Here is a 22,586-nt window from a genome sequence, read left to right as displayed (position 1 = left end):
TCAGATTCATTACATTCTTTGCAGCCAAAGATGGAGAAGCTTTATATGGTCAGCAAAAATAAGATTGGGAGCGGACTGTAGCTCAGATAATGAACTCCTTATTGCCAAACTCAGACTTAAATTGAAGAAAGTAGGGAAAACCACTAGACCACTCAGGTATGAGCTAAATCAAGTCCCTTACGATTATACAGTAGAAGTGACAAATAGATTCAAGGACTTAGATCTGATAGACAGAGCGCCTGAAGAACTATGGATGGAGGTTCGTGACATTGTACAGGAGGCAGTAATCAAGACCACCCCCAAGAAAAAAAAATGCAAAAAGGCAAAATGGTTGTCTGAGGAGGCCTTACAAAGAGCTGTCAAAAGAAGGGAAGCTAAGGGCAAAGGAGAAAAGGGAAGATATACCCATTTGAATGCAGAGTTCCAAAGAATAGCAAGGAGAGATGAGAAAGACTTCCTCAGTGATCAATGCAAAGAAATAGAGGAAAACAATAGAATGGGAAAGACTAAAGATTAATTACTTCAAGAAAATTAGAGATACCAAGGGAATATTTCATGGAAAGATGGGCACAATAAAGGACAGAAATGGTATGGACTTAACAGAAACAGAAGATATTAAGAAAAGATGGCAAAAATAGACAGAAGAACTATACAAAAAAGATCTTCATGATTCAGGTAACTATGATGGTATGATCACTCACCCAGAGCCAGATATCCTGGAATGAGAAGTCAAATGGGCCTTAGAAAGCATCACTATGAAAAAAGCTAGTGGAGGTGATGGAATTCCAGTTGAGCTATTTCAAATCCTGAAAGATGATGCTGTGAAAGTGCTGCACTCAATATGCTAGCACATTTGGAAAACTCAGTAGTGGCCACAGGACTGGAAAAGGTCAGTTTTCATTCCAACCCCAAAGAATGACAATGCCAAAGAATGTTCAAACTACCACACAATTGCATTCATCTCACACGCTAGCAAAGTAATGCTCAAAATTCTCCTAGCTAGGCTTCAACAGTATGTGAACCAAGAACTTCCAGATGTTCAAGCTGGATTTAGAAAAGGCAGAGGAACCAGAGATCAAATTTCCAACTTCCTTTGGGTCACTGAAAAAGCAAGAGAGAGTTCCAGAAAAACATCTAATCCTGCTCTATTGACTATTCCAAAGCCTTTGACTGTGTAGATCACAACAAACTCTGGAAAATTCTTGAAGAAGGAATACCAGACCACCTTACCTGCCTCCTAAGAAATCTGTATGCAGGTCAAGAAGCAACAGTTAGAACCAGACATGCGACAGCAGGCTGGTTCCAAACTGGGAAAGGAGTACATCAAGGCTGTATATTGTCACCCTGCTTGTTTAACTTATATGCAGAGTACATTATGTGAAATGCTGGGCTGGCATTAAGCTGGAAGCTCAAGCTGGAATTAAGATTGCAGGGAGAAATATCAATAACGTCAGATACGCAGATGACAGCACAATTATGGCAGTAAGCAAAAAAGAACTAAACAGCCCCTTGATGAAAGTGAAAGAGGGGAGTGAAAAATCTGGCTTAAAACTCAACATTCAGAAAACTAAGATCAGGGCATCCAGTCCCATCACTTCATGGCAAATAGATAGGGAAACAATGGAAACAGTGACAGACTTTATTTTCTTGGGCTCCCAAATCACTGCAGATGGTTACTGCAGCCATGAAATTAAAAGACGCTTGCTCCTTGGAAGAAAAGCTATGACCAACCTAGACAGCATATTAAAAAGCAGAGACATTAGTTTTCCAACAAAGATCCATCTAGTCAAGGCTATGGTTTTTCCATTGATCATGTATGGATGTGAGAGTTGGACCATAAAGAAAGTTGAGTGCCAAAGAATTGATGCTTTTGATCTATAGTGTTGGAGATGACCCTTGAGAGTCCCTTGGACTACAAGGAGATCCAACCAGTCCATCGTAAAGGAGATCAGTCCTGAATATTCATTGGAAGGATGGATACTGAAGCTGAGGTACCAATACTTTGGCCACCTGATGCAAAGAACCAGCTCATTGGAAAAGACCCTGATGTTGGGAAGGATTGAAGGCAGGTGGAGAAGGGGATGACAGAGGATGAGATGGTTGGGTGGCATCACCAATCAATCCCCTGCACGAGTTTGAGTAGGCTCCAGGAATTGGTGATGGACAGGGAAGCCTGTTGTGCTGCAGTTCATGGGGTTGCAGAGTCTGACACGACTGAGCGACTAAAGTGAACTGAACTAAGTGAAGAAAAATTGATATTTTTAATTACTAGTATGGCTTTTACTGTTTATCTTGATATTGCACAATGTTAGTTTTTAGTGAAATTATAAGAGCATTTAACTTGTATGCTAAATCATCAACATCATACAAATTGGTTTGGGAGCTCATATACTCATGTGTATTCATTCATACTAGAAAAGTGGAAACAGCACAAAAGTGACTCAACCATTTTTATTTCACTTCTTAATACATGCAGATTTTACCTACAGTTTCTACTTCTGGCTACTGATGAGTGAAAAAAAGATTGAAAGGAAAGGGAATTACAGGTTTCTCTTTCTTTAACCTTTTATGTCATCTTTTCATGAAAAACTGTTGGCTAAATAGAGGAGTAGCATGAGTAAGAAGGAACATAACAGGGTTCTGTGGTCATTTGTGTTTGTCTTCTTTCTGCTCTTTAAGCAAGTTCTGGCTAGAACAAAAAGCATGGCCTCTTGGGCTGTCAGCACCCTGTTTCCTCAGTGCAGCTAACAAGCTCTGAGTCTCTTTGAAGTCCCATTCACTAAAGTCCACTGGCATTCTATGCTTATGGAGCATCCTGAACACAACGTGAGGATGGAGTGTCAAGAAATAGCAGACACACATACCGCGTGTATCTCTTCTGCTCACAGACATGTTCCATTGTCCCATCAGACTTCACTTAAAAAGCACAACTGCAAAGATAACATCATTGAGAATTTCAAGACTGCAGTAACAGAGCATTAACCAAGGATGGGTCCCTTTTAAGTGTGGGCTCTTTGTGACTACACAGATCAAGCGACTCTGAACTCAGTCCTGCAATGAATAGTCTGGTTCTTCTAGGCCAACCTGCTCCTACAGTGGGCCTGGATTCATCTGGCAATCATCTCAGTGACCTAATCATTAAAAGAATTTAACCAGCTTCTCCTGCTCTAAACCTATGAGGCAATCTTATAACTGTAATTTGCCATCTCATATAGATATTTCTCCAAGTCACAAAGAGCAATTTAAATTACCCACTATAGTTTAACATTGTCATTTTGCTGTATGCATACGAGTATTGTGAATTTAGTTAAGAAATAAAATGGCCAGAATCTGGTCATCTGCATTTCCACATCCAAGCCATCACCCTAGATCCTTATCTCCATTATTTCACCTTGTACTCCAGAGAATTTTTCTCTTAAAATATTTTACATGGAAGTTTAGTAATATCAAATGATATTAGTAATGCGATAAGAAGCTCATTTTAAACCAAATGCTTAACTTATTGGTAGACTATTGGATATATGGAATAAAGGAAAGATCACCCATATATGGTTTAGATTGCCTGGATTAATTCCCAGATCTTCTTCATACTGGCTGGGTAACAATGGCAAGTTTTATAACTCCTCCAATTCTTCAAATTCCTCATTGGCAAAATGAGAATTTTAGAGTAAATAATCCCTCATATTCCACTCTTATTTAGAATTCTATGATTCCTCAGTACCAAACAAACACACACAAAAATACACAAAGAAACTAACACAAAAAAAAGATGTGCCATAGTTTTGAGGCATGTAATACCTTCTACAGATCCTGTGGTCCCAAACATAAGGCCATATCAGTCAAGTGGGGTAAGAGTGTTTTCACAGGAAGGTAGATAGAAGAGAGCCATTCATCCAAGACCTGATTAATATATGTGTACTCATATGTATGCCATGCTCTGAAAATTCTTTTTGGGGAAAAAAGTAAATATTACTTCCTGAATGAAAACCGAAATCTTTAAAATAGAAAATATTCCCAGATGCTTTTCAACAGGGATGTCTGTGGATGTTTTAAAAACTTTAGATGGGATTTTAAGTGTATACTTGTCCCTCAAACCTATAGTACACCATCTATTGGCTTCTGTGATAGTCTGTCTAACATTATGGGCAAGAATGAAAAGAAGCAATATTTTTTTACTTCTCTAAAGTCTAAGAGTTCCTTTTTTAATGTTCAACTTCCCACATTACATTGTCCAAATCTAAACCACATTAGGTAGCTTTCTCTCACAAATTATTGCTAACCTGTAGTGAGTAGATTTTACATTGCCTCCCTTTGACATGTAAAAATACACATGTAAGATCATAAAATTTGCTACTAAAGTAGACTTAACTGAGCCCTTCCTCTGACACTCAGTAATGAATCATAAACCAAGTCATTTAACTTGTGTGAGGCTTAGCTTATTAATTTTTTAAAGAAAAAAGACTGGACTAGATGACTCAGTTATTTTAATTTATTCTATTGAGTCTATTCTAAAATTCTAAGAATTTTTGCAAACTAAGGTCCATATAGTCAAAGCTATGGTTTTTCCAGCAGTCATACAATGATGTAAGAGTTGGACCATAAGGAAGACTGAATGCCAAAGAATTGATGCTTTCAAACTGTGGTGCTGAAGAAGACTCTTGAGAGTCCCTTGGATAGCAAGGAGATCAAACTGGTCAATCCTAAAGGAAATCAACTCTGAATATTCATTGGAAGACTGATGCTGAAGCTGAAGCTCCAATACTTTGGCCACTTGATGAAAAGAGTCAACTCATTGGAAAAAACCCTGATGCTGAGAACGATTGAGGGTAAGAGGAGAAGGGGGTGACAGAGGATGAGATGGTTGGATGGCATCACTGACTCAATGGACGTGAGTTTCAGCAAACTCCAAGAGATAGTGAAGGACAGGGAAGTCTGGTGTGCTGCAGTTCATGGAGTCACAAAGACTCGGACACAACTTAGCGACTGAACAACAAGAAGAATCTATAGCTACTAATTTATATTTTCTGCCATTTTGAATTTTTAAATTTTTATTTATTTACTTATTTTTGGCTGTGCTGGGTCTTCACTGCTGCACAGGCTTTCTCTAGTTGCATTAAGCAGGGCCTACTCTCTAGTTGCAGTGCACGGGCTTCTCATTGCAGTGGCTTCTCTTGTTGCAGAGCATGAGCTCCAGGACACAGGGTTTTCAGTAGTTGTGGTTCCCAGGCTCTAGAGTACAGGCTCAACCGTTGTGACACAAAGGCTTAGTGGCTCCACGGCTTGTGGGATCTTCCAAGATCAGGGATTGAACCCATATCTTCAGCATTAGCAGGCAGATTCTTTTTCACAGAGCCACCAGGGAAGCCCTCATTTTGAATTTGTGATTAATAATTTATTCTTAAATTACATTCAGATTCTTATGTTAAAAAAATACACTTGCATGACTTGAACTTGGATCTTAAATAAAATATAACCCAAGTTTATACATATTTCAGTACATAATAAGATAATACTTTAACAAATAGGATTTCATTTCCAAAATAACAACTGATATTGGTTAAGTGCTTTACATTAAGGTATTTATATTTTGAAAGATGGTAACGATAACCCTATACGCGAGACAGAATAAGAGACACAGATGCATAGAACAACAATTTTATGGACTCTGAGGGAGAAGGTGAGGGTGGGACGTTCTGGGAGAATAGCACTGAAACATGTATATTATCATATGTGAAACAGAACACCATTCCATGTTCGATGCATGAGACAAGGGCTCGGGGCCGGGGCAATGGGATGACCCAGAGGGATGGGATGGGGAGGGAGGTGGGTGGGGGGTCCAGGAAGGGGAACACATGTAAACCGATGGCTGATTCATGTCAATGTATGGCAAAAACTATTACAATATTGTAAAGTAATTAGCCCCCAAACAAAAAAAAAAATAATAAAAATAAATAAATAAATAAATAAGGTATTTATATATTTTAAATACTCAAAAGTTATTTCCATTGTACAGGTGAGAAAAGTGAGGCTTAGAGAGGTTAAGTAATTTACCCAAGGCCCCAAAGCCAATGATTGATAGAGTCAGGATTCCAACACCATCCCTCTCTCTCTGCATATGCCACCCTTGCATTTGAGTCAAGATTATGCCTCCTATATCTCTATGACAGTCAAAAACAACAACAAATGAATAAAATGACTTTCTAACCACAGGTCAAATAAAATTAATGCAAGCATGCAGATTTTTAGCCTAGAAGGCAAAAGTATATATATATATATATATATTTTAAGCCTGCAGTCATCAGTTTTTTCTTTAAATAAATGTGGGGAGAGGAAGAAATCACAGTTAAAGCAAGCTGAAGAGCACCTGAAACTCAAATCATATGACAAGAGTGGTTGTAAAGCTTATTTCTTTATTTCCTGCTTTCAATTGGATCTAAAACATGTATTACTAAGTTTAGTAGGCAATTTATTACTAATATAATAAAAAGAAGAGAAAAAGTGAGAAAATAAAGAGAAATCATTCATTAAGTGTTCTCTACTTAAAGTATATCATGTCCTTTCTATACCACTGGTAACAACAAAAGAAAGCTGTAGTTGGAGTAACAGGTTCTGTGGCGAACATTCAAGATACATTAAACTAAATAAAATTAATTAATAAAATGATATGAAATTTGATTGCCTATAACAGTCTTTTATGGAAAAAATAATAATAGCCTGAAACTTAGGAGAAGTAGTGTGAAATATGTCTGTAAACCATTAGGAAGCCTGTTGTTATGAAACTGAAATGCTGATGTAGCCCTGGGATCAGCAAATATATGATCTTATTGCAGATATCAAAGGTTCACAGCAATTCAACAGGAAATTAATTAGTATCACCTCAACATAAATCTCAACAGTATTAGCTAAAATGCCAATTTTGTATTCACTTTTCATTAAAGCCAAAAATACTAATTAAAATTGATTTTTGCCTGTGCTTTGGTAAACGGCTGCCAGTTATTGGCTTTCAGTTGTAATGCAGACCTTTACTTAAATTAATTTTGTATGTTGTCTCCTTCCTTTTTATAAAGATAATAAAGTGTGAAAGGATAGGCGATGAGGGTGCAGAAAAGGGCAGTTCACATGCAGGAGGAAGAGTAAAGCATGAAGAATTCTGGGGCTTTTGCTAACACTAGCATGACCATGGAGAAGGCAATGGCACCCCACTCCAGTACTTTTGCCTGGAAAATCCCATGGACGGAGGAGCCTAGTAGGCTACAGTCCATGGGGTCGCTAAGAGTCGGACACGACTGAGCGACTTCACTTTCACTTTACCCTTTCATGCACTGGAGAAGGAAATGGCAACCCACTCCAGTATTCTTGCCTGGAGAATCCCAGGGACGGCGGAGCCTGGTGGGCTGCCGTCTATGGGGTCGCACAGAGTCGGACACGACTGAAGCGACTTAGCAGCATGACCATGCTTCTTTATGAGCTATTTGTAAATATGTTATTTCATAGGCAAAAATAAATAGGGCTCCTTAACATATAAGTGATAAGAATTCATTCTTATAAGTTGGTTGAATAATTAACATGTTGCTTTTTAAAGAATTTTCTGAGTAAAGTCATATCCTTATTTTTGTAATGTAATCCATCTGTGGCTTCCCAGGGGTCCCTAATGGTGAAGAATCCACCAGCCAATGCAGGAGATGCAAGAGATGCAAGTTCCACCCCTGGACTGGGAAGATCCTCTGGAGTAAGAAATGGCACCCCACTCTAATATTCTTGCCTGGAAAGTTCCATAGGCAGAGGAGCCTGGTGGGCTACAGTCCATGGGGCCACAAAGAGTCAGACATGAGAAACTGAGCACATCTATTTGTAAAAATAAACAAACAACAACAAGAAACATGACCATGAACTTGGCCCATGTTTGGAGGATCATTTGGAACCAATCAAGAGTAATTTAAGTCTCCATATCTCTTTCATTAGTGCTAAATAGAAAAAGTACAAAACATAAATCACTTAAACATTAATCAACAAAGGCTTTAAATGTTCTTTTAACTTTTTAATTAATAAAAACAATTGATACAGTGCCAGTGTTGAGTTTTGGGGGCATCAGGATGGGATATATGAGTAGGAGGGGTTGGGTTTTTCCAATAAGTAACAAGGTTTAGTGAGTCACTTATAGTCAGGTTCTCTGAGGAGCTACAACTTAGAACCAGAAGCCACAAGGGCAAATCAAGTTCAGAGTTCTAGAGTGGCATGGACACAGAATAAAAAGTAGTCCATTATTTCTGGATTTAGATCAAGTGTATGGGAAATATATATAAAGGAGATCTGAAATAAGAACACCAGTTTCAAGAGTCTAAGAATCAATAAGCATAGGCAATAATCCATCTTAATTACTATTTTTGGATTTCATGAAAAGTGATTACAAAATTAAGATTGAACCTTAAAATCTTATATTAAATACTAAGATTCCTAAGAGGTAGGAATGAGAAAGGAGCAAAATGTGTTCATGGTGCACAGATTCAGGGACCTTCATCGAACCTGTGTCATTTTCTATAGGACTCTGGGAACTTGGGACCTTTAATCCTTACCCCTGCTTTCACCCCTAACTATTACAACTACAGATTTATACTTTCTATTCCATTCTCACACAAAAGCAAAACATATATCTTCTTAAGATGTTACGAGGATAGAAATTTTAATAAACACATATACTGTGAGTTAATAAATAATAGCTGTAAATCTCTCAGGTTCATTTTCAATGTGTTTACACAAGGGATAATTATTTAGTATGCCCTTGACATTAGGGCAGCATAAATCCCAACCATTATGAATGCCCCAAATCAGAATTATCACTACACCAAATAGATGCCATCCTAAAATAGGATAAAATATGACTTAATATTTCAGTTTGGACCATGAATTTACAAAAAGGAAGTCATTTGGGGCTCTCCATAGACTTACCGAGGGGCAAGTCTTAAGATCTCTTTATGTAAATATATTTTGCTCACATAGCTAGGATCATAATTTAGATTCTGATTTCTAAGCATGTCCCTTGGACAGTAAGGAAATCATACCAGCCAATCCTAAAGGAAATCAACCCTGAATATTCATTGGAAGGACTGATACTGAAGCTGAAGCTCCAATACTTTGGCCACCTGAGGTGTAAAGCCGACTTATTGGAAAAGACCCTGATGCTGGGAAACTGAGGGCAGGAGGAGAAGGGGATGACAGAGGATGAGATGGTTGGATGGCATCATCAACACAGTAGACATGTGTTTGAGCAAACTCGGGGAGATACTGAAGGATAAGGAAGCCTGGTATGCTGCAGTCCATGGGGTTTCAAAGAGTGGGACACAACTGAGTGACTAACACACACACACACACACAATATTCCATTGTATGCAGACTTTAAGCTGTATATTATTTTAAATGAGACATCTTTGAACTAACCTTGTATGTAATGGTCTTAATTCTTTTTTTCTATCTTGAGTTCTTTTCAGAATGTTCTTATCGTCCCTTCTGTAAATATATTCTTGTTGTCTCTATCTCACCACTTCATTAGAAGTGGAGAGTTATGTGAAAGAACTTTGATAACTGCAAAATAAAAATGGGTTATCACTCACAGATTTACCCTGTTCTGAGTAAGCAACTATGTTCTGATCATTCCCCAAGCCATGGTGATTTGTTCCCCGTGGTCTGAGCTTATAGGACTTATACCTAGTGCCATCTCACCACAAATAAATCTACACATTGATTAGTAAAGTTGAAAAACTGCTTTATCACAGGATACTACAGGAGGGATCAATTGTTAACATCACATGAAGAAATTAAGAAAGTGAAGACAGAGAAGTAACAGGTATACCTGTGAAAAATGATTATTTTTGAATCATGGATATTAATAAATCAGTGGGTCATGAAATCAATCATTTGGTTATGATCATCATTGTAAAATATGAAATAGGATAAATAGGAAGAAAAATAGAAAAATAAAACTGTGTTGCTCATAGTAAGAGGAAGTACAAGTGTATGTTTGCATGGGGTATGTGTTCTATTTAATGCTTATTTCTGTTGGTGAAAGAAAGTGAAAGTGAAAGTCGCTCAGTCATGTCCGGCTTTTGCAACCCCATGGACTTTTGCAACGCCATTCTCCAGGTCAGAATACTGGAGTGGGTAGCCTTTCCCTTTCCCTTCTCCAGGGGATTTTCCCAACCCAGGGATCAAACCCAGGTCTCCCACATTGCAGGCAGATGCTTTACCAGCTGAGCCACAAGGGAAGCCCATTTCTGTTGGTGGGTGATGGCCAAAAGCCAATTTGCCAAAATGTGATTTCAGTTTGGGTTCTCTTCTGGCTTCTTCCTTGAACACTGATGTGGTTTAAAAAAGCAAATACTATACATATACTTCTCTAATCTCTACAAAAGTATTTATGGAATTTCCTAAGAGATGACTTAGATCAACCTAATTCACTATTTTCTGTGTCTGCATATTACATCCTAGTATGCATGTCGGATTGTTTGACTGTTCACCTATTTGGGTTGTTTACTTGTGATTAAGAATCCTGTCAAAGTCATCCTTAACATGTCCTTACCTACTGAGACTTTATTTGGGCTGGTAGTTCAGTCGGTAAAGAGTCTGCCTGCAGTGCAGGAGACCTGGCTTCGATCCCTGGGTCAGGAAGATACCCTGGAGAAAGAAATGGCAAACCACTTCAGTATCCTTGCCTAGAAAATCCCATGGATAGAGAAGCCTGGTGGGCTGCAGTCCACGGGATCACAAAGAGTCGGGCACGACTCAGCGACTAACACACACACACTCACAAATGGGAATGCATGTCACAGGGTTTACAAACTGACATCTGGAGTGATACTATAACATCCTTTTATCTTGTTCTAGACTTGCTTTACTTCTGGCTTGAAGTTTTTTAATCTTTGCTGAAATGGTTTATTACCTTTCCTTCAGAATCTGGGTGTACCAGTCTGGATTCTTGGTTATATGCCAAGATAAATAAACTTGTGTAACAAATCAATAATATCTGGTTAGAAAGTACATCAGTCACTAACACAACTGAGAGAAAACTGGAATCCAAGACTCAGAACAAGGGAAGCATGTGTCCAAGTCTCACCATGGTACAGTTTAATGAGAAGCTATCTCAGGTGGCACTAGTGGTAAAGAACCCGCTTACCAATGCAATGCAGGAGACATAAGCAGCATGGGTTCAATTCCTGGGTCAGGAAGATCCCCTGCAGAAGGGCAGGGAAACGCACTCCAGTATTCTTGCCTGGAAAATCCCATGGACAGAGGAGCCTGGAAGGCTACAGTCCATGAGGTCGCAAAGAGTCGGACACAACTGAAGCAACTTAGCATGCACTCATGGGATGTCACAGTATCCACCAGAATTAGTATTTAACACTGAGACTTAAAACTCTTTAACTGTCTATGAGTCTGCATCCCTCCCCCAAAGATTTCAAAGCCAAAGTAGAGAACCCACTTGTATGAGCCTACAACACAGGCCACCTCACTGATTCCAGGGATCAGTCAAAAGGACTTTATGTCCCACCCAGTTCTCTATAAAGTAAGCAAAGTGAGCCTCCTACTCATTTTCTGATGCCTTTCAAATGTGTTAGAGTTCACAGCTTGCACTACCCAGGATCTATTTACAAGCTTATCATATTTACCATTCCAAAGCAAAAATTTTAATGATACAATTAAATTTTCCTGGCATAGTCACAAAAGGATCTCCTCCTTCCAAAACCTCATGAGTTACTTCATCTAGATTATCATTATCCTCTCTATAGTTTTTCACTGCTTTATGTGGATATTCTATAATCAGTGAAATAAATTGTAAATTTTACCATAACCAACTCCCTTAAATTAGAATAGAAAAAGAAAATGACCAGAAGAAATTTAAAACTAGTTCAACTAACTAAAATATTCAAAACACAATGACCCATAAAATATAAGCACTATATTCCCTTTCCCTTAAAACAGTGCCTCTGCTAATTAAGATTCTTTACTTAGTAAGATATCTCAAACTTCTACTCCCAACGGAAGAGAATGTTTATAGATCATCTTCAGTGTGGTAACAACTCCCAAATTGCAGAACCTTGGAAAAACAAACATGTATTTCTTCATTAAGTTACATGAAAGTGGCAAGTCATATGTGGGTAGGCACCAGGATGAAGATCTGTTTCATGTCTCTTCTTTCTTAGATCCAGGCTGGAGGAGAAATCATCCAGTCCTTCCCTGATCCATTCACTCTCCTCTCTCCTCAATCCACCAACGCTTCCCTCCCCAATCTCCAATTAAGCTTTCACCCTTATCTCTCAAATGAAAATACTTCTGTTAAGCAGGAACAGCACTACAGTGAGATAAATGGGGCAATAAAATTTGTACCTTGTGTCAGGTACAAAATGCAAGAGGCAATAAAAATTCATCTATGAAGAGAAATAATTTTCAGGGAATATTTCAAAGTCAAAATTAATGCCAAAGGTCACAGTGAAATAATTGAATGTTTAGAAGACAGGCTCAGTATTGTTGATATTTCCTTTTGCCTCAGTCTCCAGTATGGCTTAGCATGGTACTGTTATAATTCTTTAATTTTCTAAACTTTGAATATTGCATTCCCTTTGGATTTTGCATTAATTTTTTATTTTCGTAACATTGTGTATTAAGATATCATTTAATTGCACTAAAATACTGAGATTTTTGGCAACCAATGCAAATGCCTCACTTGGCTTACCCTAGTCCTGGCCCTGTTATTAAAATTACCAGTGACACAAATAAGACTGAAACTAGTGACTCAGTTCTCAGGTCTCATCTTATTTGACCTGTGAGCAGCATTTGATATGGCCAATCACTGTCTTCTTTAAATAAATTCTACATATAACTTCTAGGACACAAGTCTCTCAGATCTTCTCCCATCTCATTGGGCACTCTCTTTGTGTCCTTTGCTCATTCACCCACACTCTTTTAACATTAGAGGGCCTAGGTTTCCATTCTTGGATCTTTTCTCTTCATTTTTTTCTAGTCACCCCCCCAAGGTATCTAGTTGAGTTCTATAGCTTTAAAAATCACTTTTAGTTTAAAAATTCAAATTTATATGTCTGTCATCTTGGTCTATTCCAGCTGCTTTAGCAAAATTCCAGAGACTGGGTGGGTTACAAATGACAGAATTTTATTTCTCACAGTTCTGGAGGCTAGAAGATCTGAAGTCAGGATGTCAGCATGGCAGGGTTCTGGAGAAGGCCCTCAATCAAGTTGCACATGGCTGACTTCTCACTGCGTCATCATATGGTGGGAGGGGCTAGATGACCCCCTGGAGTCCCTTTCATAAGAGCCAATCATAAGGGTTTTTATAATCCCAACCATAAGGGTTCTACCCTCTTGCTCTAAGTACCTCCCAGAGGTCCTGCCTCTTAATGCCATCCCACTGGAGGTTATGGTTTTAGCATATGAAATAGGGGGCACAAGTATTCAGACCATTGTGCCCTGAGGTTCAAACTAGCATATCCAACTGCCTCTTGGTCACCATCTTGTTCCCCTGCCTGTTTGCTTTCAGATTCATTCCCTGCCTTCTCCTGTTTCCTTCCTTTTTGGCTTCCAGACCCTTTCAGCTACTGGATGGCACTGGCAGAAGCCTGGAGGGCAGAAGTAAAATAAAAGCTGGACTGTTTCTACCCCCTCACTCAGTTTCCTGTGGGAGCTCAAGCAACAAGTGCTACTACTTCCCTGTCTGCTCCAGTTGGAGCTTCTTCATCCACTGGGAAGCTCCCATCTTGGCTCTATATCCATGATGGCTCCAATTTTTTTCCAAGTTTTACTGAGAAATAATTGACATATACCACTGTATAGGTTTAAGTATACAGCATGATGATTTGATTTAAATATAATGTAAAATGATTACCATCAGTTACACCTTCTTCTCAGACAGATATAGTGAGGAAAAAGAGAAAAAAAGGAAAACAAATTCACCTTGTGATAAGAACCCATAGGATTTTCTCTCACAACAATTTTCCTATAAATCATAATTTTTGACTCTGGAAATGTCCACTCTCTTTAGAGGTTCCTCCAGCCCAAAGAGTGGTAGCTATTTTCTGATGTGGCTAATCTCAGGTCAAAACCTCTAATTATTGTCTTTCTTTTATTCCACAAATTCAAACCATCAAGAAAATTATCTAGCTTTACCCTAAAAATGTATCCAGAGTGTGATTATCTCTCGCTATCTTCCACTACTACCAACCTGTTTTAAGACACAGTTGCCTCTCATCTTAATCATTGTGCTTTTAGCCTCCTAACTTCATTCTATTTTCCACCTAGTGTATTCATTATATATCAGCCACAGTGGTCATTTTAAAATAAAACTTGGATCATGTCACACTTCATAAAATGATCTGTTTCCCACCTCACTTAAAAGATGGCCTGCAATGCCCAAAATGATCTGCTGCCTGTATTTCTAGGGCCACCTCATTCACTATGTATCAGCTACTCTTACCACCTTGAAATTCAGGCCACTGCTTTTATAGTCCTTACATTTCTTCTTCCTTATACTTGAAATTTTTCCCCCTAGATATTTTTATGATGTACATCCTCTCTTCCATCAGGCTTCCATTCAAACTAACATCCAACATTGTTACAATGTCCCATCCTCTGACCTCCTCGATTTCCCTTGAGCTTTTTTTTCTGTATAGCATACACCAGAATTTGATGTATTTACATGCTAATTTGTTTATCATTAGTCTCTCCTCTTCATGTTAGCTCAAAAGGACAGGAACTTGTTCTTTCTTTCATTTTTAGTATTTAGAAAGATGACTGACACAGAATTGACCCTCAGTAGCTATTTTTGAATGAATTAATTAAAAACAGGCACATGTTATACCACCCCAATTAAGATAACCTCTTTCCAGTTCCAACCAATATAATGTAATCAATATAGTAAAACTATGTGTTGGAATCCTGAGTCAAATTTTGAAGATGCAATGATAACTTTTCAAAGTCCTGCTATCTTGCACTCAGTGGAATAAAAGAAATAAGAAAAACAATTTTTCAGATAACTAATTACATACCAGGTGTCAGGGTACATTGATTTGCTCCAGTAAGGAGACCACATTTGAAACAGCAGCTGTGACTGAAGTAACCACCTGTCATTTTCTGGAACTCACCTATCTTTAGCACCAGCCATATTGTAAAGATAAATGAGGATGAAGTAGAAATCAACTGCCCACATCTTTTGATTGTGACACTAACCTTTGCTCTTCCACAGGGGTGCACTATTGCTTGGGTCAAAATTCTATTTATCAGCTAACTCTCCATAAGGGCCTACATCACCTGGCAGTCTGCAGTGGCACTGTGAACTCCTAGAGATTAGTTTGCACTCACAGGCACTGTCAACTAATCATGAATGTGACACAGTCGTGATGGCGAGTGGAAAGAGGATAATTTAGAGAATCCTAGAATGAAGAGTCTCACCTATGTGTTTGTTTTTCCTCAAAGGTACTTTAAACTCCCTTCACTTGTAGATACTGGTTCAATGGATTGATTCATTTGATGATGAGGAAGAGGGATGTACATTCTCTAAAAACTGATTCATCAGGCCTCAGTTCAAATCAAGCAGCATCTTAATGGACTTCCTTTCTATCTAACACGGGATGCAGGCAAGCCATTCTGACACCACACTAATTTTGTTCCCCATGTTTTCTGTAATGGAAAAGTGAGACTCCCTGTCCTCTCCAGAACTCAACTATCAAGGAATCAGTTTCACCTCCAAAATCTCGCTATGTGCCCAGTCTACAGGGAGCAACCTCTAACACCCCTTTCCAAAGTAATAGCATTTTTTACTCACAAATTTATTTTTTTCAAGGTCTTGGTAAAATATATTCTGAGCCACATTAGATCATGTTAGATAAATTCACCCCATCACCTTAGTCTCCTGAAGTCTTTGAACTACTTCTCCATTAGTATCAAGAAGTTTCTGGCATCTCTCCTTCATTAAATATGGGCCATCATTAAGTACAAGTTTCAATTTGTATTTGAAAACTGACCAAGCAAACAATTAAAATAATTCTCAAAAAATATATAAATAAATAAACAAAATAATTCTGAGTAAAAATGAGGAAAGTTACCTTAGTAAAGAATCTTCCAGAGATTAAAAACTTATGACATCTCTCGGCACAAAGAGGATAACTTTTTCAGGAAGGCTTGCATTGGTTGGCATGACTGACTTAACAGAGACAGCAATTTAAGATTTGCAAAGTGCTTCACATCATTGGCACTCAATAAGCCAGAAAATCTGGAAAATTCAGCAGTGGCCACAGGACGGGAAAAGGTCAGTTTTCATTCCAGTCCCAAACAAAGGCAATGCCAAATTATACTCAAACTACTGCACAATTGCACTCATCTCACATGCTAGCAAAGTAATGCTCAAAATTCTCCAAGTTAGGCTTCAAAAATACATGAACCATGAACTTCCAGCCATCTAAGTTGGATTTAGAAAAGGCAGAAGAACCAGAGATCAAATTGCAAACATCTGTTGGATCATCAAAAAAGCAAGACAGTTCCAGAAAAACATCTAGTTCTGCTTTATTGACTATACCAAAGCCGTTGACCATGTGGATCACAACAAACTGTTGAAAATTCTTCAAGAGATAGGAATACCAGACTACATTACCTGCCTCCTTGAAATCTGTATGCAGGTCAAGAAGCAATAGTTAGAACTGAACATAGAACAACAAACTGGTTCTAAATCGGGAAATGAGTACATCAAGGCTGTATAGTGCCACCCTGCTTATTTAACTTATATGCAAAGCACATCATGTGAAACATCAGGCTAGACGAAGCACAAGCTGGAATCAAGATTGCTGGGAGAAATATCAATAACCTCAGATAGGCAGCTGACACCACCCTTATGGCAGAAAGCGAAAAAGAACTAAAGAGCCTCTTGATAAAAGTGAAAGAGGAGAGTGAAAAAGTTAGCTTAAAACTCCACATTCAGAAAATTAAGATCATGGCATCTGGTCCCATCACTTCATGGCAAATAGATGGGGAAACAATGGAAACAGTGACAGGCTTTCTTCTGGAGGGCTCCAAAATCACTGCAGATGGTTACTGCAGCCAAGAAATTCAAAGACACTCGCTTCTTGGAAGAAAAGCTATGACCAACCTAGAGAGCATAATAAAAAGCAGAGACATTACTTTCCCAACAAAGGTCTGTCTAGTCAAAGCTATGGTTTTTCCAGTAACCATGTATGGATGTGAGAGTTGGGTTATAAAGAAAGCTGAGTGCCAAAGAACTGATGCTTTTGAATTGTGGTGGTGGAGAAGACTCTTGAGAGTGCCATGGACTGCAAGGAGATCCAACCAGTCCATCCTAAAGGAAATCAGTCCTGAATATTCATTGGAAGGACTGATGCTGAAGCTGAATTTTTAATACTTTGGCCACCTGATGTGAAAAACCAACTCACTGGAAAAGACCCTGCTGCTGGGAAATACTGAAGGCAGGAGAAGAAGGGGACGACAGAGGATGAGATGGTTGGATGGCATCACAATGCGATGGACATGAGTTTGAGTAGGCTCGAGGAGTTGGTGATGGACAAAGAAGCCTGATGTGCTGCAGTCCATGGGGTCGCAAAGAGTCAGACATGACTGAGCGACTGAACCAAACTTAACTCACATTATCATAGATATTTCTATCCCAATTCTCAGTTTCCAGACCTTTTTCTAAGCGATATCATGGACCAAAAAGTCAGCTGATATAGTAATTTAGTAACTAATTGGATCAAAGTATACATTTGGGTCCTGATTAACTCAGCCCTATGGCTTCAAAAGGTTAGTGAATCTTTGGAAAAGTCATAGAAGATCAGTGCCTTGAGCTGAGAATCTAGGCACTTAAAATTGTCATTCAACCTCTCTGCCCCGTCCAGTACTGTTAAAAAAAAAAGCCACCCAACCTCACAGTCCTTGATTTTTTTTTACCTATCCTATTTTTCTAAGGCAAGAGACACTATATTTTCGAAAGATTTGCTTTCAAAGGATACTTTAATATAATTGACTACAGGTAAAATTTAATTTAGTTTAAATAACTATATCACTAATGCATATAATGAATTTCCAGATTATTTTTTTGAGAATCTTAAAAATATTCTCACTGCCTTTAGTCCCTACTATGTTATATTCCATCTATTTCCACTCCTGGTAATAATTTCTGTATTCTTGGTTACAAACAAGATCTTATTCTGGGGAGTGGGCAAGATAGCAGAGTAGGAGGACCCTGGGCTCAACCTGTCCCATGGGCCCACCAAAACTACAGCTATTTACAGAGCAACTATCAATGAGCATGACAAGACTAGCAGGAGAGATTTTTCACAGCTAAAAATATAAAGAAAGAACCACATGAGAGGGGTAGGAGGGGCAGGGAAACAGTATAGTCAAGACCCACACACCAGGATAGGTGACCCACAAACAGGAGAATAGTCGAAACTGCAAAGCTTCTTCCCAAGGAGCGAGAGGTCTAAGCCCTACACTGGACTCCTTAGTCCATGGATCCTGCACCGGGAAGACAAGTCCCCAGAATGTTTGACTTTGAGGGCCAGCAGAGCTTGCATATGGGAAAGCCAGAGGGCAACAGGAAACAAAGACTCCACTCTCAAAGGGCTTCCTTGGTGGCTCAAACAGTAAAGAATCTGCCTGCAATGTGAGAGACCAGATTTTAATCCCTGGATTGGGAAGATCCCCTAGAGAAGAGAATGGCAACGCCTAGTGGCTCCTCATACAGTCCATTGGGTTGCAAAGAGTTGGATATGACTGAGTGACTAACATACATGCTCAAAGGGCACAGGCAAAATCTTACACCCTCTGAGACCTAGCATCGAGGGAGTAATTTAATAAAAGCCTGAATCAGACCAACTTGCTAATCTTGAAGAGCCTCTCAGAGAAGCAACAGGTCAGTGGGACTCCCCTTGAAGACACAGATGCTAGAGGCAGCTGTTTTGGGGAGAATGTACTATCATAAAGACACTGGCACTGGCAAACATCATGTTGGAATTCTCGCTCTAGCTTATTAGTACTGGGACCCAGCCCTGCCCACCAAGCTGGTTTGCCCAGTATAAGACCTCACAAGCAAAGCCGCCAGTTCTGTGGGGACCTAGCAACATCCACAGGCAGGCTGAAACCAACATGAGAACTCCCAAGCCCCCAGCTGTGCCCAGAATGGAGTGTATTACTGGGGTCTGTAGGGCAACTCCAACATAAGGCCACTTCTCCAAGATGGAGAAATGTAAACAATCTACTGAATACATACAAATAGATACAAAGAATTAGGCAAAATGAGGTTGCAAAGGAATATGCTTCAAACAAAGGAAAAAGATAAAACTCTAGAAGAACTAAGCAAACTGCACAAAACTATCTACCTAATACAGAGATCAAGGTAATGATCTTAAAGACGTTTAGTGAACTTAGGGGAAGAATGGATGATCAGGGTGAGAAGCTTTACAAAGAGTTAGAAATATAAAGAGGAACTGAATAGAGCTGAATAACTCAGTAACTAAGTGAAAAATTAACTAGAAGAATTCCACAGTACATTAGATGATACAAAGGAATGGTTCAGGGAACTAGAAGACACAGTAGTAGAAATTCACCCAAGCCAAGAAAAAAGAAAACAGAGATCAAAAAATTAGGACACTTTGAGACCTCTGAAACAATATCAAGCATAGTAAAGTTCACATTTTGGGGGTATCAGAAGGGGAAGAGAGAGAGAAAGGGACAGAGAACATATTTGAAGATATAATAGCTGAAAACTTTCCTAACCTGGGGAAGGAAACAGACATCCAGTCCCAGGAAAACATAGAGTATCAAAAAATATCACCCCAAAAAGATCCACATCAAGACACATTGTAATTAAAATGGTAAAGTTTAAAGATAAAGAGAGAATATTAAAGACAGCAAGAGAAAAGCAAACAGTTATATACAGAAGAACACCCATAGACTGTCAGATAAATTTTCAGCAGAAACTTTGCTGACCGGAAAAGAGTGGCACAATATAATAAAAATGATGAAAGAAAAGAAAAAAAAATAACACAGCCAAGAATACTCTAATCAAAAAAGTTCTCTTTGAAAGATAAATAGAGTTTTATAGAAAAGTTAAGAGCTCAGCACCACTAAATTAGCTTTACAAGAAATGTTTGAGGGACTTCTCTAAATGAAAAAGAAAAGGCTAAAACTAAAAATCTGACAATTGTAGGAGGAAAAAATCACATTCGTAAAGGCAAATATACAGTAAAGATAAGAGTTCAAGCACTTATTAAGCTAGTAGGAAAACAATAAAAAGGTAAAACATAAAAGATGCAAAATATGTTGTCAAAAATATTAAATTGGAGGGAGTAAAAGTGCAGAGCTGTTAGAATCAATTTAGATTTAAAAGATTATCAATTTAATTATATACATATATGTTTATTTCTCCTGGTAACCACAAACCAAAAATCTGTAATAGATATACAAAAAAGAGAAAGGAATCCAAACATAACATTAAAGATAATAATCAAATCACAAGGGAAGAGAGCAAAAGAAGGTGAAAGGAATGAAAAAGAACTACAGAAACAATGAATAAAATAGCAATAAGTATCTGTCAAATAATTAAATATAAATGGACTAAATGCTCCAATCAAAGAAATAGAATGGCTGCTGCTAAGCTGCTAAGTCGCTTCAGTCGTGTCTGACTCTGTGCGACCCCGTAGATGGCAGCCCACCAGGCTCCCCCATCCCTGGGACTCTCCAGGCAAGAACACTGGACTGGGTTGCCATTGCCTTCTCCAATGCATGAAAGTGAAAAGTGAAAGGGAAGTCGCTCAGTCATGTCTGACTCTTCGCGACCCCATGGACTGCAGCCCACCAGGCTCCTCCGTCCATGGGACTCTCCAAGCAAGAGTACTGGAGTGGGGTGCCATTGCCAAATGGATACAAAAACAAGACCCATCTATATGCTGGCTACAAGAGACTCACTTCATATCTAAAGACGCAAATAGATTGAGTGAAGGGATGGAAAAAAGTATTCCAAGCAAATGTAAACAGAAAGCTAGAGTAACAATACTTGTAAATGAAAGTGAAAGTTGCTCAGCCACTGAGTCAGTCTAACTCTTTGCGACCCTACGGACTGTAACCGGCCAGGCTCCTCTGTCCATGGAATTCTCCATGCAAAAATACTGGAGTGGGTAGCCATTCCCTTCTCCAAGGGATTTTCCCAACCCAGGGATCAAAATAGCCTTTAAAATAAAAGCTGTAAGAAGAGACAAAGAAGGATATAACATAATGAGAAAGGGAACAATACGGCAATAAGATATAACAATTATATCCACATATCTATATATACATATATGTACGTGCATGCTCAGTTGCTTTAGTCATGTCTCTTTGCGACCCTATGAACTGTAGCCCACCAGACTCTGCCCATGGGATTCTCCAGGCAAGAATACTGGAGTGGGTTGTCACGCCCTCCTCCAGAGGATCATTTCGACCCAGGGATCGAACCCGCATTTCCTGTGTCTCCTGCATTGCAGGTGGATTCTTTACCACTGAGCCACCAGGGAAGCCCTAATATGTATACACATGTGCACACACACACACACACACATACACACACATATATATATATTCTTACATATGGCCCCAACATAGAACACCTAAACATGGAGAGCAAGTATTAACAAATATAAAAAAAAGAAAATGACAGTAACACAATAATAGTAGGAAACTTCAATACCTTATTTTTATCAATGGACAGATCATCCAGATATAATATCAGTATGGAAACACTAGCTTTAGAGAATACATTACAGCAGAGGAAGTTTAGAGATACGTATAGAATGTTTCATTCAAAAGCAGTGGAATAGGCATTCTTTTCAAGTGCACACAGAACATTATACAGGATATATATCACATGCAAGACAACAAAACAAGTCTCAATAAAATTGAGAAGATTGAAATCATATCAGCATATTTTCCAATCAGAATGCTATGAGAGGAGTAAACAATAATAATGAGAAAACTGCAAAAACAACCCCACAAACATGTGGAGGCTAAATATTATGCTACCAGCCAACCAATGGGTCATTGAGGAAATAAAAGAAGAAATAAAAAAATAACTGGAGACAAATGAAAACAGAAACAGTGATCCAAAATCCGTGGGATGTACAAAAGTGGTTCTAAGAGGGAAGTTTATAGTGATACAAGCCTACCTCTGGAAACAAGAAAAGTTTCAAATAAACACTTTAACCTTATACTTAAAGGAACCAGAAAAAGAAGAAGAAACAAAACCCCAAATTGGTAGAAGGAAAGAAATAATGAAGATCAGAGCAAAAATAAATGAAACAGAGACTTTAAAAAGGGTGGGGGGAGAATTAATGAAACTAAGAGCTGGTTTTTTGGAATGATAAACAAACTGATAAATGTTTAGACAGACTCATCAAGAAAAAAACTCTCTCATTGAGAGAATTCAAATGAAATAAGATGAAAAGAAGTTAAATATGATGCCAAGGAAGTACAAAGAATCATAAAAGGCTAATATGAACAACAATATGCCAATAAAATGGACAGCCTAGAAGAAATGGATAAATTCC

General features: G+C 38.5%; 1 protein-coding gene across 13 annotated transcripts in view; it reads right to left on the bottom strand.

The window, feature by feature from the left end:
* CHODL (chondrolectin) overlaps positions 1–22,586 on the bottom strand; it is a 593,574-nt gene that overhangs the window by 229,484 nt on the left and 341,504 nt on the right. For 4 of the 13 annotated variants that reach the window (XM_081572700.1, XM_081572695.1, XM_081572701.1 and 1 more), the window contains exons 2-3: positions 10,574–10,668; positions 9,436–9,579 (exon numbers count right to left, since the gene is read on the bottom strand). The exons of 7 other annotated variants lie outside the window; for them this stretch is intronic. The gene's annotated coding sequence lies outside the window, so the exon portion shown is untranslated. The remainder of the gene's footprint in view (positions 1–9,435; positions 9,580–10,573; positions 10,669–22,586) is intronic. 2 more of the 13 variants (XM_081572706.1, XM_081572694.1) reach the window with 1 other exon arrangement.

This window comes from Giraffa tippelskirchi, chromosome 2 (genome assembly GCF_054371585.1).
Source record: "Giraffa tippelskirchi isolate mGirTip1 chromosome 2, T2T-mGirTip1v1.2.pri, whole genome shotgun sequence".
NCBI classification, from domain to species: domain Eukaryota; kingdom Metazoa; phylum Chordata; class Mammalia; order Artiodactyla; family Giraffidae; genus Giraffa; species Giraffa tippelskirchi.
The sequence above is the reverse complement of the archived record's forward strand: the minus strand, read 5'-3'. Positions and strand labels throughout refer to the sequence as shown.